The following is a 17,191-nucleotide window of genomic DNA, read 5'->3' on the forward strand; positions in this document are numbered from 1 at the left end:
GAGATCCGCCTGGCTCTGCCTCCCAAGTGCTGGGATTAAAGGCGTGCGCCACCAACGCCCGGCGCATCTATTTTCTTATTTAAAAAATATGCCATCTTTTACATTTATTTGGGGTGGTGTGTGTGTGTGTGTGTGTGTGTGTGTGTGTGTGTGTGTGTGTAGCATGCAACAGCAGGAGGTATGAGGACTTTCTCCTTCCCCCAAGTGGTTTCTGGGGATCAAGCTCAGATTGTCAGATTTCTAGTCAAGTGCCTTTACCCACTAAACCAGCTGCTTGGCCCAAGGAATTGTTTTTTTTTTTTTCAAAATTCAAGTTCTTGAGATTCCTGAGATCTTGTTGCTCATTTAAACAAAGTACAAACAAAAAAAAAGAAAGAAAGAAAAGGAAAAAGAATATTTATTTTTGAAATTAAGGCCAGATGTGGTGGTACACGCCTCTGGAATATCAGTACTTAAGGACCAGTACAAGAGGATTAGCCACAAGTGTAAGGCAAGCCTGGGTTATTTACCAATATATACATACACATACATACACGTTCATTTTAAAATGTTGAAAATCCTTATTTATATTTAACTTTGTTTAAAGTGGAACAAATTTATGATGCAAAGTCATCTAAACAGTGACTGAAAAGGCAGGCATAGTGGCTCGCAACTGAAATCTGATATTCAATGAGTTCAAAGCCAGCCTGGGCTAAAGGAGACCCTGCCTATTAACAAGAAAACAAGCTAAATCCTAATTATTAAACTTTAATGTAAGTCTGAGTATGATTCCCCTGCTTCTACTCCGGCACTTTCTCAACCTTTGATACCACAGCAATGTTGGAATGTTCTGACCAAGGTTCAAGTTCTGACTCTGAGCTGTGGGCCCCAGGCTGGTGTTCTGAGGCTGTTTGGCATGTACCAACATCTGTCTGCAGTTGTCACTGGAAAGCAGACAAGAGCAGGGGCAGTTGCTGTTCATCCAGTGGCCTTTCTGCTGCCAATGAGATCCCTGCTTCTGTTCTGGGAACACACCACCCTCATGCACATGGTCAGTTAAGGATCTTCAGCCTAAGACTATTTCATGGGGACAACCTAAGAGGTGTCCCTGAGTTACTACAAGAAACCCAGCATGTGATTGTCACCTCGACAGTTCCCCTAGAGTCCTAGCCTTAAAGGTGGCTCTGGGCCACTTCTCATTTGCCAAGTCAGCACCAACAAGGCCCTGCCTGACAGTGAAGACCCCATGTCTCTACTCTGTTTTAACCAAAGGTTTGGCCTGGGTCATCTGGAGTTGTCTGTTTGATGCCATTCCTGGATTAGAGACACCCCAGTGTGAAGGGTAGAAGTCCAGAAAGATGGATGGATGCACCCAACAGTCCCTGCTGCAGATCCCTCCCCCATTGTGGATAGAGACATCCTTTCTCAGTGCTGGAATAAGCAATTCCAGGAAAGAAGGAAGAAGGAAGCTTCTGGAAAGAGCTCCAGGGCCAGCACAGCAAATTGTGTCCCACAGGCTGGCCTGGCTGACCTTGGCCATGATGATTGCTGTGTATAGGTGTCTGGTCAGCAGCTGGGCAGCCATCTGTAATGGCATGTGGCCCTATACCTACAGAATTTGGACTTTGCAAAGAGCTGGTGCCTCAAGGTACCTGCAGGGGATTTTTTATGCTTCTTAGTATTCTGAAACTAACCTAAAACCCAAAACTAAAGTGGTTGGGTAGGTGGTGACGATAGGTAAAGAGGCATTACTTTTTTTTTTTAAAGATTTATTTATTTATTATATATACAATATTCTATCTGCACACCAGAAGGCACCAGATCTCATTAGGTGGTTGTGAGCCACCATGTGGTTGCTGGGAATTGAACTCAGGACCTCTGGAAGAGCAGTCAGTGCTTTTGACCTCTGAGCCACCTCTCCAGTCTGAGGCATTACTTCTTACTGAATGATTATGTTGAATGGTGCCCCCTCCTCAAAACACTGTGTGAGTCCTAACTTCTACTACTTTTCAATGTGACCTTATTTGTCAATAAGAACTATACACATATAATTAAATTAAGACTCTTGGATTAAGGATTAGGGTAGCCCCTAAATCCAGTGATGTGAGGAGAGGGTGTCCTTATAAGAGGATGAGAGGGAGATTTGAGGCAGACACAGGTAGGAAAGCCGTGTGAGGGGGAGGACAGAAGGGAGGAACACAGCTCCAAAGCCAGGAATGCCCAGCAGCTAGCTGCAGCTGCCTCAAGGCCTACAGAAGAACCCCACCTGGATGCTAGCTTTATTTTGGACTTCTGGCCTCCAGAACTGTGAGAAATAAACTCCTGTTGTTTTTAAGCATCCTGTCTTAGTTACTTTTTTATTACTGTGATAAAACACCATGACCAAGACAAACTATATAAAATGTTTAATAACACAAGAAAGAAAGTGTTTAATTTAGGTTACGATTTCAGAGGGTTAGAGTCTACAACAGCAGAGTGAAGGAACAGCTGAGTGCTCACATCTTGATGCACAATCATGAGGCGGAGAGAGAGTGAGCACTAGGCCTCACACAAGGGTTTTGAGACCTCAAAGCCTTCCCCCAGTGACATACCTCATCCAACAAGACCACACCTTCTATCCTTTCCAAATAGTTCTATAAATCGGACTTTCCTTTGAGCCACCAGCTCACAAATAACGACACTGAGACATTATTAATTATGAAAGCTTGGTCTTTCGCTTAGGCTTGTCCCACTAGCTCTTTTTTTTTTAATTTTTAAATTTTTATTTCATTTTTTTATTTTTGAGACAGGGTTTCTCTGTGTAGTTTTGGTGCCTGTCCTGGATCTCACTCTGTAGACCAGGCTGGCCTCGAACTCATAGAGATCAGCCTGGCTCTGCCTCCTGAGTGCTGGGATTAAAGGTGTACGCCACCACGGCCTGGCTCCACTAGCTCTTATAACTTAAATTAACCCGTTTCTATTAATCTACGTTCTGTTACGTGGCTTCTTACCTCTTCTTAATTCTGTATGTCCAACTCCCTCCTTGTCTTACTGGCATCTCCACCTCTCTTCTTCCCAGAGCCCTTTCTCTCCCTGGAAGTCCTGCCTATCCTCTCCTGCCTAGCTATTGGCCATTCAACTCTTTATTAAACCAATCAGAAGGTGCTTTAGGTGGAGACACATCTTTACAGTGTACAAAAAGATTATCCCACAACAGTTCTACCAACTGGGGAACAAGTATTCAAACATATATGCCTAAGGGAAGCATTCTTATTCAAACCACCACAGTCCACACCCTGTCCCCATACTCTTTCCCAGTCTCAACACTATTTTAATGTCCAAAGTCCAAATTTCTTTTGACATTGAAGGAAATCTCTTAATTGTAGCCCTATGTAAAACCAAAATGCAAATTATATACTTCCAACTTACAGTGGCACAGACTATACATTACCATTCCAAAAGGAAGGAATTGAGGTCTAACGAGGAAATCCTGGACCTAAGTAAGACCGAACCTAACAGTAGCTCCATGTTCAATGTCAAAGGCTTTGATGGCTCTGCCTTTCTAGCTTTGCTCTCTGCAAGACACATCTCTCTTTCCAGCTGGTTCTATTCCCTGTGTACAGCTCTAGTTGGCAGATATCCCACAGCTCTGGCAACTTCTAACATGCAGGATTTGCAACACAATCTAGGCTTCACTTTTACAGCTTCATGCAATGGCCTTTCGGGGCCTCCACGCAGGACTCCCCTGCCATCCACCTGGCCTCAGTGGCTCTCCTTAACTTTGAAGGAGAACTCTACAACTCCTTTGTTCATGTATCCTCCATGACTCTACAGCTGGAACCACTTAGACAATACTGCCAAATTTGATGACCAACTTGGAACGAACTCTGGACCCCTTAAATCACATTTGTAACAGCTTTGATTTGTTGTTGTTTAGGAACATACATTTCCTTATGTCCTCTTCCTTTCACTGGTGGCAGGATTCTCTGGGTAGGGTCTTGCCCTGAGAACAACACTCCCTCTGTTCCATTACAGGCCAAGGCACTCTTTGGTCTCTTTATCTCTTTCAGCACAAACCTTAGTTTCAACATTAAATTTCCTGGTGCTATTTTTTTCCTCTTCAAATTGTACATTTTGTATTTCTTTTTACCCTACCTGCTCTTTTTCATGGTAGAACTGCGTAAGGGGCATTACTAGTAACCATGCAACACAGTCAAAACTAGACTGTCTTGCAATCTCCTTCAAAGAAATTAGCCCATGACTTTTTAATTTAGCTTCAGGCAAATTATTAAAACAATGGAAAAAGGCAGCTACACTTTTGGCCAAAATATCACAAGAATGTCTCTTGCCACGTTGCTAACACTGTTCTCTGAAACCTCTCCAATTGAGGCCCCACAGTTTACATTAGCTCTCAACACTGCTGTCTTCCAAGCCCAACAGGATCAATAGCCCATTAAGAGCTGCTTATTGGGCTGGGGATTCAGCTCAGTCAGTGGTAGAGCACTTGCCTAGCAAGCGCAAGGCCATGGGTTCGGTCCTCAGCACTGGAAAAAAAAAAAGATCTGCTTACAAAAGCCGGGCGGTGGTGGTGCCCGCCTTTAATCCCAGCACTCGGGAGGCAGAGGCAGGCGGATCTCTGAGTTTGAAGCCACCTTGTTTTACAGAGTGAGTTCCAGGACAGCCAGGGCTACACAGAGACACCTTGTCTCAAACAAACAAACAAACAAACATCTTCTTACAGTATTCAACTGCTTTTCTAATCCAAAGTCCAGAAGTCTTCCAAATTCCTCCAAAACAAAAAAAAAAAAGTTAACTTTTCTATTATTGTGATAAAATACTGTCAAAGGCAGCTTATAAAATAAAATTTTTTATTTGGCCTACAGTTTCAGAGGGTTAGAGTCCACGATGGTGGAGCAAAGGCGCAGCTGTGAGTTTATGTATTATTTCACAACTATGAGGCAGAGAGAGAGAGAGAGAGCACTGGGAATCCCACAAGTCTTTTCAAACCTCAAAGCTCACTCCCAATGACGAACTTCCTTCAACAAAGCCACTGCTCTTAATCCTTCCCGAAGGGTTCCATCAACTGGGGACCACATATTCAAACATATGAACCTATGGGGGCATTCTCATCCAAACCACTACACATCCAGTTTGATGATAACATCTCAACAGCTCCAGGAAAATCATTTAGTGGTGTTGAAAGGTCCAAAGCACTATTCCCAGCCTCCTGGGTTTCTGTTGTTATTATTGTGGTTTTTTGTTTTTGTTTTTAAATGTGTGAACTTGACGCAAGCTGGAGTTATTTGTGAAGGAACCACAATTAAGAAAACACCTCTGAAGCCGGGCAGTGGTGGCGCACACTTTTAATCCCAGCACTCGGGAGGCAGAGCCAGGTGGATCTCTGTGAGTTCGAGGCCAGCCTGGGCTACCAAGTGAGTCCCAGGAAAGGCGCAAAGCTACACAGAGAAACCCTGTCTTGAAAAACCAAAAAGAAAAAAGAAAACACCTCTGACCTATAGGTAAGCCCATGGGGCATTTTCTTAATTAGTGATTGATCTGGGAAGGTAGAGCCCATTGTGGGTGATGCCACTCCTGCCCTGGGCAGGTGGTTCTGGGGTATGTAAAAAAAACAGGCTGAGCAAGCCATGGGGAGCAAGCCAGTAGGCAGCATCCTTCCAATTCCTTTGTTTTAGTTTTTGCCTCCAGTTTCCTGCTTTGAGTTCCTCCCCTGATTTCCTTTCATGATTACCTACAAATTGTAAGGTGAAATATACCATTTACTCCCCAAGTTGCTTTTGGACATGGTGTTTTTATCACAGCAATGGAAACCTAACTAAGTCTGGCATGGTGGCTTTAATCCTAGTACTTGGGACACAGAGGCAGATGGGTCTTTGTGAGTTCTAGGACAGCCAGAGCTACATAAAAGAGAGACCCTGTCTCAAGAAAGAAAGAAAGAAAGAAAGAAAGAAAGAGAGAGAGAGAGAAAGAGAGAGAGAGAGAGAGAGAGAGAGAGCCGGGCAGTGGTGGCGCACGCCTTTAATCCCAGCACTCGGGAGGCAGAGGCAGGCGGATCCCTGTGAGTTTGAGGCCAGCCTGGGCTACCAAGTGAGCTCCAGGAAAGGCACAAAGCTATACAGAGAAACCCTGTCTCGAAAAACCAAAAAAAAAAAGAAAGAAAGAAAGAAAGAAAGGAAGGAAGGAAGGAAGAAAGAAAAGAAAAACCCAATTAAGACACCTAGATACCTAGTCAGCATGCTCTTTCTGTAAGTTCTTTTTCTAGTCAATCTTAAAATGACAGTATAGTCTATTAGCTCACCTTGACTGGGCCCTCAGAGGAAGGGCCAGGGCTAAGAGAGAGACTTAGGGGCCTGCCTTTCAGGTCAAGGGGAATATTTCTAGACAGGTTTCTCAGGGATCCTAGAGGCCTGGGTTTGTGATCTGTGGAAATGAGGAAGCCTGGAGGGTCTCTCTGTCTTGTCTTGTTTCGTCTCTGTTTCATCTCTGTCTCTGTTAGTATCTCTGTTTCTCTGTATCTCTTTTAACAAAGTGGGAGTCCATTAAGAAAAGGTCTTCACATGAGAAAAGGAAGAAGCAAAGAGCTGAAGAGGTCCACAGAAATCCACAGGGATACCCCCACAAAGGACTCTTGGCAGTGGTCGAGAGACAGCCGGGATTGACCTACTCTGGTGATGGGATGGCCAAACACCCTAATGGTTGTGCCATAAACCCCATCCAAGGACTGAGGAATCTGGATGCAGACATCCACGGCTAGGCCCCGGGTGGAGCGCTGGGAGTCTAATTAGTGAGAAAGAGGAGGGTTTATATGAGCGAGAATTGTTGAAACCAGGGTTGGATAAAGCACAGGGACAGATAACCAAATGAATGGAAACACATGAACTATGAACCAAAGGCTGAGGGGCCCCCAACTGGATCGGGCCCTCTGAATAGATGTGGAACAAGGATGACTGGACTGCTACTCACATCACCAGTGAGGCTACCTGGAAAACGGGACCCCAAGAAAGACATGGAGAAATGGATGAGATCTACATGAACAGCCTGGACATGAGTGGGACCAATGAAGGGCGACGGTCGAGGGAAAGAGAGCAGGAGATCCCAGCTGGATCAAGAAAAGAGAGGGAGAACAAGGAATAGGAGACCATGGTAAATGAAGACCACATGAGAAGGGGAGGAAGCAGAGAGCTAGGGAGGCCCACGGAGATCCACAAAGATACCCCTGCAAAAGACTGCTGGCAATGGTCGAGAGACGGCCGGGACTGACCTACTCTGGTGATGGGATGGCCAAACACCCTGATAGTTGTGCCATAAACCTCATCCAAGGACTGAGGAATCTGGATGCAGATATCCACGGCTGGGCCCCTGGTGGAGCTCCGGGAGTCTAATTAGTGAGAAAGAGGAGGGTTTATATGAGCGAGAATTGTTGAAGCCAAGGTTGGATAAAGCACAGGGACAAATAACCAAATGAATGGAAGCACATGAACTATGAACCAAAGGCTGAGGGGCCCCCAACTGGATCAGGCCCTCTGAATGGTGTTGTAAAATAATAAATAAATAAATAAATAAATAAATAAATAAATAAATAAATAAATAAATAAAAAGAAAAAAAAAAAGAAAAGAAAAGGTCTTAACCATACTGACTCACATACACCCAGTACTTTGGAGATAGAGACAGAAGGATCAGGAGTACAAGTTCAGTCTACCCCAGACAGGAGATTACCATAAATTTGAGACTAGCCTGAGCTACCTAGTGAGTTCTAGGGCAATCAGGGACACAAAATAAGACCTTGTTTCAAAAAAACCCAAGCAACCTAGGGGCTGAAGGACTGGCTGAGTGGTCAAGACAGCTGGCCGCCCACTCTTTCAGAAGACCTGGGGATCCACTGCTCTCTTCGGACTTCCAAGGGCACTGCATGCATATGGTGCACAGACTTACATGCAGACAAAACACCCATATACATAAAAAGAAATAACATGTTTTTAAAAAAAAAGTCAAAGAGGTTTGGTTAGATGGTTCTATAGGTAAAGGCACTTGCTGCCAAGCCAGGGACCCTTGTTTAATGCCCAGCACCACGTGGTAGAAGGAGAGAACTGGCTCCACACATGTGCTGTGGCACTCGCACAAACTTTCCCCACCACACAAAATAATTAGTGAATTAAATGTTAAAAACTAACAAGTGGCCCGGCGGTGGTGGCACACGCCTTTAATCCCAGCGGATCTTTGTGAGTTCGAGGCTAGCCTGGTCTACAGAGCGAGATCCAGGAAAGGCACAAAACTACACAGAGAAACCCTGTCTCAAAAAACAAACCAAACCAAACCAAAACAAACAAACAACAACAAAAAAACCCCTAACAAGCAAACCTTAAAACACTAGGTTTCGTGGGCTGGAGAGATGGCTCAGAGGTTAAGAGCACTGACTGCTCTTCCAGAGGTCCTGAGTTCAATTCCCAGCACCCACATGGTGGCTCACAACCATCTGTAATGAGATCTGGCACCCTCTCCTGTCTACATAATAAATAAATAAATCTTAAAAAAAAAAAAAAAAAAAAAAAAACACTAGGTTTCAAGGAGGGGGCTAGGAGAGAGGAAGGTTAGGAACTCAAACCATGTCTCCAAATATACACACATTACCTCTACTATGCCTTGAATTGTATCTTTAACAATTCCTATGTTGAGGTCCTGACTGAGTACTTCAGAATGAGTAGACAGGACTAGGTCAGGTGCAATTATTTCAGATAAAGCCACTAAGGAAAGATGGTTCCTAATCATGTATGGTAGAATTAAGATTTATTTGTTTTGTGTGTGTGTGCTGTGGGATGTCTTTCTGTATGCTGTGAATATATACTGTTCCCATTGGTTAGTAAATAAACTGTTTTGGCCTATGGCAAGAAAGCTTACAGCCAGGTAGGAAATCCAAGTAGAGAAACAGAGAGAAGGGCAGAGAGGGAGAAAAAGAGATGCAAGCCACTGCCAAAGGAGCAGCAAGATGCCAGCAGACCGGTAATGCCACGGCCACGTGGCAACTTATAGATGAATAGAAATGGGTTAAGTTATAAGAGCTAGCTAGCAAGAAGCCTGCCATAGGCCATACAGCTGGTGATTAATATAAGCCTCTGAATGATTATTTTATAAGTGGCTGCAGGAACCCAGGGTCGCGCGGATCACAAGAAAACTGGCTACATAAGAGAGTGCTTTCTTGCATGTCTGTCTGTATGTATGTATACCACATGCATGCTTGGTGCCTGTGGAGGCCAGAAGAGGGTGTCAGGTCCCCTGGATCTGGAGTTATGATGAGTTATGAGCTGCCATGTGGGTGTTGGGAACTAAATCCTGGTTCTTTGCAAGAACAGTACATGCTCTTAACCACTGAGCCATCTCATCAGTCCTGGTAGAATTCTTAGAAGAAGAGGGAATGGGACACACAAACAAACAGAGTACCACTATGTGAGGACTCACAGAAAAGATGCTACCTACAAGCCAAAAAGAGAGGTCTTGGGAGGAGCCAGTTCTTGATCTTGGAATTTAACAGTATAAAAGAACTCCAGGACTGTGGGAGAACCAGTGCTTGCTATATTAAATCTAGCCCACTGTGGTACTAGTTATAGAAGGTGCAAGAAATGATTACCATCCTTCATGTTCTGTTATCAACTGGCAATGTCTAGATACAGAGAAGGCTGGGAAATTTATTCTGGGTGGCCATATGTCCACTTAGGGTTAGGCTCAGGAGTTCACTAGTGTAACAGGAGGAAGATTTAGTGTGAGCAATCAGCTGCAATCTCTACCAGTGGTGTACAAGTCTCCCCAGGACTACTTCCTGCTCAGCAGGTCCTCTTTGTGTAATGGCTGTGGGATGATGCAATGAACAAAGGTCTCAGAAACTCAACTCTACAGAGAGGTCTCGAGAGGAGTTCTTTTGTGGCTCTATGGGGGCTTTTCTTTTTCTTTTCTTTTCCTTTCTTTCTTTCTTTCTTTCTTTCTTTCTTTTTTTTTTTGGGGTGGTGGTTGATCATGCCTTTAATCCCAGCACTTGGGAGGCAGAGGCAAGTGGATCTCTGAGCTCAAGGCTAGCCTGGTCTACAAAGTGAGTTCTAGGATAGTCAGGGCTATGAAGAGAAACTCTGTCTCGAAAAACAGAACGATTTATTGCTGGGAGGTGGTGGCATAAACTTGTAATCCCAGCATTTGGGAGGCAGAGGCAGGTGAATCTCTGTGAGTGGGAGGCCAGCCTGGTCTACAAAGCAAGTTCCAGGACAGCCAGAGCTGTTACACAGAGAAACCCTGTTACAAACAAACAAACAAACAAACAATCAAACAAACAATTTGTATGTGTGTGTGTGGTGTGTATGTGTCTGTGTGTTTGTGTCTGTGTCTGGGAGTGTGTATGTCTGTGTCTGGGAGTGTGTGTGTCTGTGTCTGGGCATGCAGGTGCTCTCAGAGGCCAGAAAAGGGTGTCAGATCCCCTAGAGCTGTTGTGAGCCTACTGATGGGCACTGGAATTCTAATGGGTTCCTTGTAAGAGGAGCAAGCACCTTCAACTGCTGAGCCATCTCTCCAGCTTTCCTGACCTTCCTTATTTTCTTCTTTTTTAAAAAATCATTTTACATGTATGGTTATTTTGCCTCTGTGTAATGTCTGTGGACCATATGCGTGCCTGGTGCCCACAGAGGCCAGTAGAGGGCATTAGATTCCCTGGAATTAGAGTTACACATAGTTATAAACCACCTCATGAGTGCTGAGAATTGATCCTGGGTCCTTGGAAGAGCAACAGGTACTCCTAACCACTGAGACATCTCTCTAGCCCTCCTGAAGATCTTACATTGTAGCCTGTGATAGCCTGAAATTTACTAGGTAGCCAGACTAGCTTTGAATTTGTGACAGTCCTCCTGCCTTAACCTCTTTACTGCTGGGATTGCAGACTTAAACCACCAAGCCCAGTGCCCTGTATAGTGAGTGCTAAGGATCGACTCAGAGCCTCATGCATGATAAGCAAACTCCCAGCTCTACCCGTGCCTTTTCTACCACCCGAGAATGACAGATGAAAGAGCTATTCGGAAGCCAGAGACAAGTGATGTGTGTTGGGGAACACAGAGCCCTCTGCCAGCCCTGCAGTGTGGACCAGTGGACATTCCGTAAGGGAATAATAACATTCTTCTTTAAGGTACTATATCTGAAGTCCCTTGTTAATCAGCTTGGCCTCTGTCCTCATGCATTTGAGAAAACAAAGGACTTTTAGCCAGGTCAACAGTTATGAGTGTGGGCCTGAGCTGACGGGATTTGTTGTAGAAGGAGGAGAAAATGTTTCTCTTGGAGTCCCCAGCAAGGAAGTTAATGCTGAACCAGAAAGAAAAAGAAAATTGAGATAGAGTTTCTTTGTGTAGCCTTGGCTGTCCTGGAACTAGCTTTGTAGACCAAGCTGGCCTAGAACTCAGAGATCTGCCTGCCTCTTGTCTCCCCAGAAAGAATTTTAACAGTGTAACCTATATGTAACTTATATAATGTCCCTGCTGAGAGTGGGACAGCCTGGGGCATAGCCTCAGGAAGAGCTGCCTTTCCCCTGGAGAGGGCATTGATTTGTCTCATGGCTGGATTTACGCACTTGTGCTATTACATCTGTTCTCTAAACTGTAAGACTGAAGGACTGGAGATGTAGTCCAGCCAGTGAAGGGCTTGTTTTCGGAATCTGAATGATACAGGTACCTAAGCAAAATGTTGGCCATGCTGGCATGCCTGTAAACTCAGCATTGAGGAGGCAGAGACAGGAGGATGGCTAGGCTTACTAGCCTTTCTGTCTAGCCTAATTAATGAGCTCCGGATCATCACCAGACTCTGTCTCAAAGAAGGTGGATGGCTTCACTGAGGATGGTACCCAAGGTTTTCCTTTATCTCCACATGCATGTGCACATAGACAGACAGACAGACAGACAGACAGACAGACAGACACACACACACACACACACACACACACACACACACACACACACACACACGGCATATACACATACATAATTTAAAAATTATAAGAATACCACAGAAGCCGGGCAGTGGTGGCGCACGCCTTTAATCCCAGCACTCGGGAGGCAGAGCCAGGCGGATCTCTGTGAGTTCGAGGCCAGCCTGGGCTACAGAGTGAGTTCCAGGAAAAGGTGCAAAGCTACACAGAGAAACCCTGTCTCGAAAAACCAAAAAAAAAAAAAAAAAAAAAAAAAACCACAGAAAAGGTAGAGAGAAATTAGGATGATTTTTGTTGTTTTCTAGTTCAGGTTTGGCCAACCTGTAATCAATCCCATGTCCTTTATCAAGTTTTGGTCTCTCAGTTTTTATTTATTTATTTATATTTTGTATATCTTTGTGTGTGTGTGTGTGTGTGTGTGTGTGTGTGTGTAGGTCAGAAGACAACCTTGAGTGTCACCCTCAGAAACTCAAGCTACCTCTTTGAGGAATAGTTCATCTGCCCACAGCTCACTAATTAGGATAGACTTGTTCTCCAGTGACCCCAAGGGATCATCCTATCTCCACCTCTCTCCTGGCTAGGTTTTTTTTGCTTTTGTATTTTGAGACAGGGTTTCTCTGTGTAGCCTTTGGCTGTCCTAGAACTTGCTCTGTAGACCAGGTTGGCCTCTAATTCACAAAGATCCATCTACCTCTGCCAAGTTCTGGAATTGAAGGTGTGCACCACCACCTCCCCGCTTCTCCTGGCTAGTTTTATGTCAAGTTGACAGACGCAAGAGTGAGCCAAGAAGAAGGAACTTCAATTGAGAAAATGCCTCTATAAGATTAGGCTGTAGTTAAGCCTATAGGGCATTTTCTTTTTCTTTTTTTTTTTCCCCTTTTATCTTTTGGTTTTTTTCAAGGCAGGGTTTCTCTGTGTAGCTTTGGCCTATCCTGGAACTTGTTCTGTAGACCAGGCTGGTCTTGAACTCACAGAGCTCACCTGCCTCTGTCTCCCGAGTGCTGGGATTGAAAGGCATGCACCACCACCGCGCGGCTTAAGGAGGTTTTCTTAATTAGTGATTGATATAGAAGGTCCAGCCCATTGTGGGTGGTGCCATCCCTGGGCTGGTGGTCTTAGATTCTGTAAGAAGCAGGCTGAGTAAGCCATGGGGAGCAAGCCAATAAGCAGCACCCCTCTATGGCCATATCATCAGCTCCTGCCTCCAGGTTCCTGCCCTGCTTGAGTCCTTGCCTTGACTCCCTTCTGTGATGAACTGTGATATGGAAGTGTAAGCCAAATAAACCCTTCCCTCCACAAGTTGGGTTTGGTCACCATATTTCATCACAGCAATAGAAATTAAGACAAGCCCTTCAGTACTGGGATTAGGGATGTCCCCATGCCCGGTTTCTTTTCCTGGTTTCTGGGGATTGGAACTTAGGTGCTTGCACAACAAACATTTCTGAGACAGGGTTTGAGGTAACTCCGTCTGGCCTTGAACTCACTACTTAACCGAGGCTGACACTGAAGTCCTGTTCTTCCTAGCTCCTTCTCCCAAGTGCTGGGACTATGGATCTTGACACCAAGCATGGCAAATGTTGACTGTTTTTTCTCCAGTGTTGGAAATTGAACCTAAGGCCTCATACATGTTAGGCAGTGTTCTACTCTCATTTCTGGCTATGATAACACACCGACCAAAAGCAGCATAAAGGTTTATTTGGCTTACATGCCCAGGTCACAGTCTATCACCGAGGGAAGGTATGGCAGGAACACAAGGCACAAACCTGGAGGCAGGAACCATGTATGAGAGAATGCTGTTTGCTGGCTCACCCTCTGGCTTGCTCACAACCTCCTGCTTAGCTAGCTTTTTTATTCAGCCCAGGATGACTTGTCTGGGGATAGTGCCACCCACAGTGAGCCAAGCATTCCTTCGTCAAGACAATCATTCAGACATGCCCACAGGTCAATCTGAACCAGATAGTTCCTCAATCAAGGGGCTCTCCTCTCAGATGAGTCTAGACTGTGTCAAGTTGACAAACCTAATTCGACAGGTAAAAACTCTACACCTGTGCTACATCCTAGCATTTATTTACTTACTTGTTTATTTTTGAAGTAGAGTCTCTTGTGTTCCAGGCTGGCCTCTAATTCATAATCCAGCTGAGGATGACCTTGAGGTTTTGATCCTCCTGCCTCTATGTCCCAAGTGCTGGGATTACTGGCCTATTATTCATATGGATGGATGCATGTATGCATGTCTTCTCCTATTTGGAGACAGAGTCTTGCTGTGCAGCCCCATCTGGTTTGCCATGTACGATGTAGCTCAGGTTGGCCTCAAACTCATGGCAATTCTCCTGCCTCAGCTTCCTGAGTGCTGGGATTTCAGGTATGCATCATTATACATAGAACCAGTTTTTCTTTTCTTTTCTTTTTTCTTTTTTTTTTTTAAACAGGGTCTGTGTATTTACAAGCGGACTAGTTTTTTTTCTTTTAGATGCTGTTAATAATAAAACTGAGATACCATTACCATTACAGCCATATACCCGACAATCTATAACACTACCTGAGTCCCACCCCTTTAAGCTGCTGGCAGAGCAGTTAAAGAAGCCTGTGCTACAGACCACACTCCGTCTCCAAAGAGTCTGGTCCTGAGGGTGTCTAAAAAACTTCCAGCACTATAGAGCTGGGAATACAGATGAATTGTAGAGCACTTGTCTGGCATGTGGGAGGTTCAACCCCCTGTAAAACACACACACACACACACACACACACACACACACACACACACACACACACACACACACACAGTATTACTGAAAACAGAAATGCCTTCCTACAACTACAATCCTAGTACTTTAGAAATGGAAGCAGGAGGACCAGGAGTTCAAGATTATCCTTATATTTATTATGTATTATCCTACATATTTAGTTCACCAGGCCATTTCATCAGAACTTCTGAAGGAGGGACTGGCATCAGCAAGCACCAGGGGTGTTCACTCCCAAGGTCTCCACCTAGCTACCCCTCCCTAGTCCTTACCAGTGGTCATTTCTTACTCTCTCAGCCAGGAGGCCAAAGGGGGATTTCTACTGAAGAGTCCAGTGCTTTGTCTACTCACTCTGACCTTCAGGTGTCTCTTTCCCCTGTTTTGCTGGTAATCCACCAGGAAGGGAGGGCAGAGTTGAGATGTTACTGCAGGCAGTGCTGCTTCTCAGCAGCACCTATCGTGTCCTCTTCTGGTAGTCTCTGGGGTCTGGATCCCGGCCTGTCTTTGGAAATCATGGGGGAACTAGTGGCTTATACTAGGCATGATTCACCAAATCTGGGATTTTCTTGACCAAGCGGGGATTAGAGAGCTGACAATTTCCCGGTGGTGGTGGTGCACGCCTTTAATCCCAGCACTTGGGAGGCAGGTGGATCTTTATGAGGCCATCCTGCTCTACAGAGGGAGTTCCAGGACAGCCAGGGCTGTTACACAGAGAAACCCTGTCTCAAAAAAATCAAGAGAGAGAGAGAGAGAGAGAGAGAGAGAGAGAGAGAGAGAGGCAGAGAGGACAATCGGTTGGCTCAAGGGTCCCCTGTGCAGGTGACCCCCTCCCAGTGCCATCGCTACACAGATCATTTAATGATGTCATAGACTCTGAGGCCGGGAGGATATTGTTCCTTGGGCCATGATCATCTTGGCCAACCGCTTCTTAAAGCAAGAAGCTCACCTTTGCCACCATTTCTGCCAGCCTAAGGGGATGATCTCCAAGAGCCCGAGAAGACGCCGACTTTCTGTGTCTTACATAGTTCCACAAAGGAGGGGCCAGGCAGGTGCAAGCACTGATATCTGTAAATTCCTTTCTTTGCATTAATTCTAGGAATTCCTGGAATCCTAATTGTATTCGATAACAATCGTAATAATGGTAGGGATGAGGGACTGCCCGGACAGGACATGTTTGTGTCTTTCCACTGTGTTAGACTTTATTGAATAACAATAAATTCACAAGTCACGTCAGTTTTGCTACCTGTAATTTACTAGGTATTCCCAACTTCTCTTGATAGTAATTAGCAACCACAGGTTCTTTCTTTTCCACTTAAAAAAAAAAAGGATTTATTTTTCTGTCTAAATATTTGGCTGCATGTATGTATGTATATCACATGTGTGCCTGGTGCTCTTGGAAGTAAGACAAGAGATCAGATCCCCTAGAACTGGAGTTGTGGATGGTCATGAGCTACCACCACATGGGTGCTGGGAACCAAACCCAGGTCCTTCAAAAGAACAGCCAGTGAACTATCACTCCAGGCCCCACAGGTTTTTGTTTTTTTGGGGGGGGGGTTCGAGACAGGGTTTCTCTGTGTAGCTTTGCGCCTTTCCTGGATCTCGCTATGTAGCCCAGGCTGGCCTCGAACTCACAGATATCCACCTGCCTCTGCCTCCCGAGTGCTGGGATTAAAGGCATGCGCCATCACCGCCCGCCCACAGGTTCTTTTATACAAATCTTTTATTTTTGGAGACAAGATATCACATAGCTCAGGCTGTCCTTGAGCTTGCTAAGGAGCAGAATATGACTCTGAACTTCCTGATCTTCTTGTCTCTATTTTTCCAATGCTGGACTTATAGGCATACACTATTACACCCAGTTTTATGTCCTACTGAGCATCAAACCCAGGGCTTTGTACATGTTAGGTAAATACTCTACCAACTGAGCTTTATTCCTAGTCTTTTGTGTTTTTTTTTGTTTCAGTATTAATTACTAATATTAACTCTCAGATCACACATTACATGTCATATAGCAACACACACACACAAATGTATGTTTATGTCTTTCTGCAATGTCAGAATGTTGGTTACAGAATGGCTAATAGAGTTGAAGGGATGGGTATGGTAGCATTTGGGAAGTGAAGTAGGAAAACTGGCAGCTGAAGTTCATTCTTAACTCCATAGTGAGTCTGAGACCTGTCTGGACTACAGAAGACTCTGTCTCAAAACAAAAACAAAAACAAAACAAAACCCCAAACAACAACAAACATCCCCCCAATCCCAAAACCAAAAACAGAAGCAAAATCAAACACATATAAAACAAATAAGGGAGCTGGAGGCATGGCTCCGTGGTTAAAAGAACTGGTTGCTTTTGCAGAGGACCCAAGATCAGTACATACATGTACACACACACACACACACACACACACACAGACATACATACATGTAGGTAAGCACTTATACCCATAAACTAAGTCTTTTTAAAACCAGCAACGATAACAACAAAAAGGTTGTGTGGCCTAATTTTATGCCAAATTGACACAAGCC

Source organism: Peromyscus maniculatus, chromosome 1, assembly GCF_049852395.1.
Source record: "Peromyscus maniculatus bairdii isolate BWxNUB_F1_BW_parent chromosome 1, HU_Pman_BW_mat_3.1, whole genome shotgun sequence".
NCBI lineage: Eukaryota > Metazoa > Chordata > Mammalia > Rodentia > Cricetidae > Peromyscus > Peromyscus maniculatus.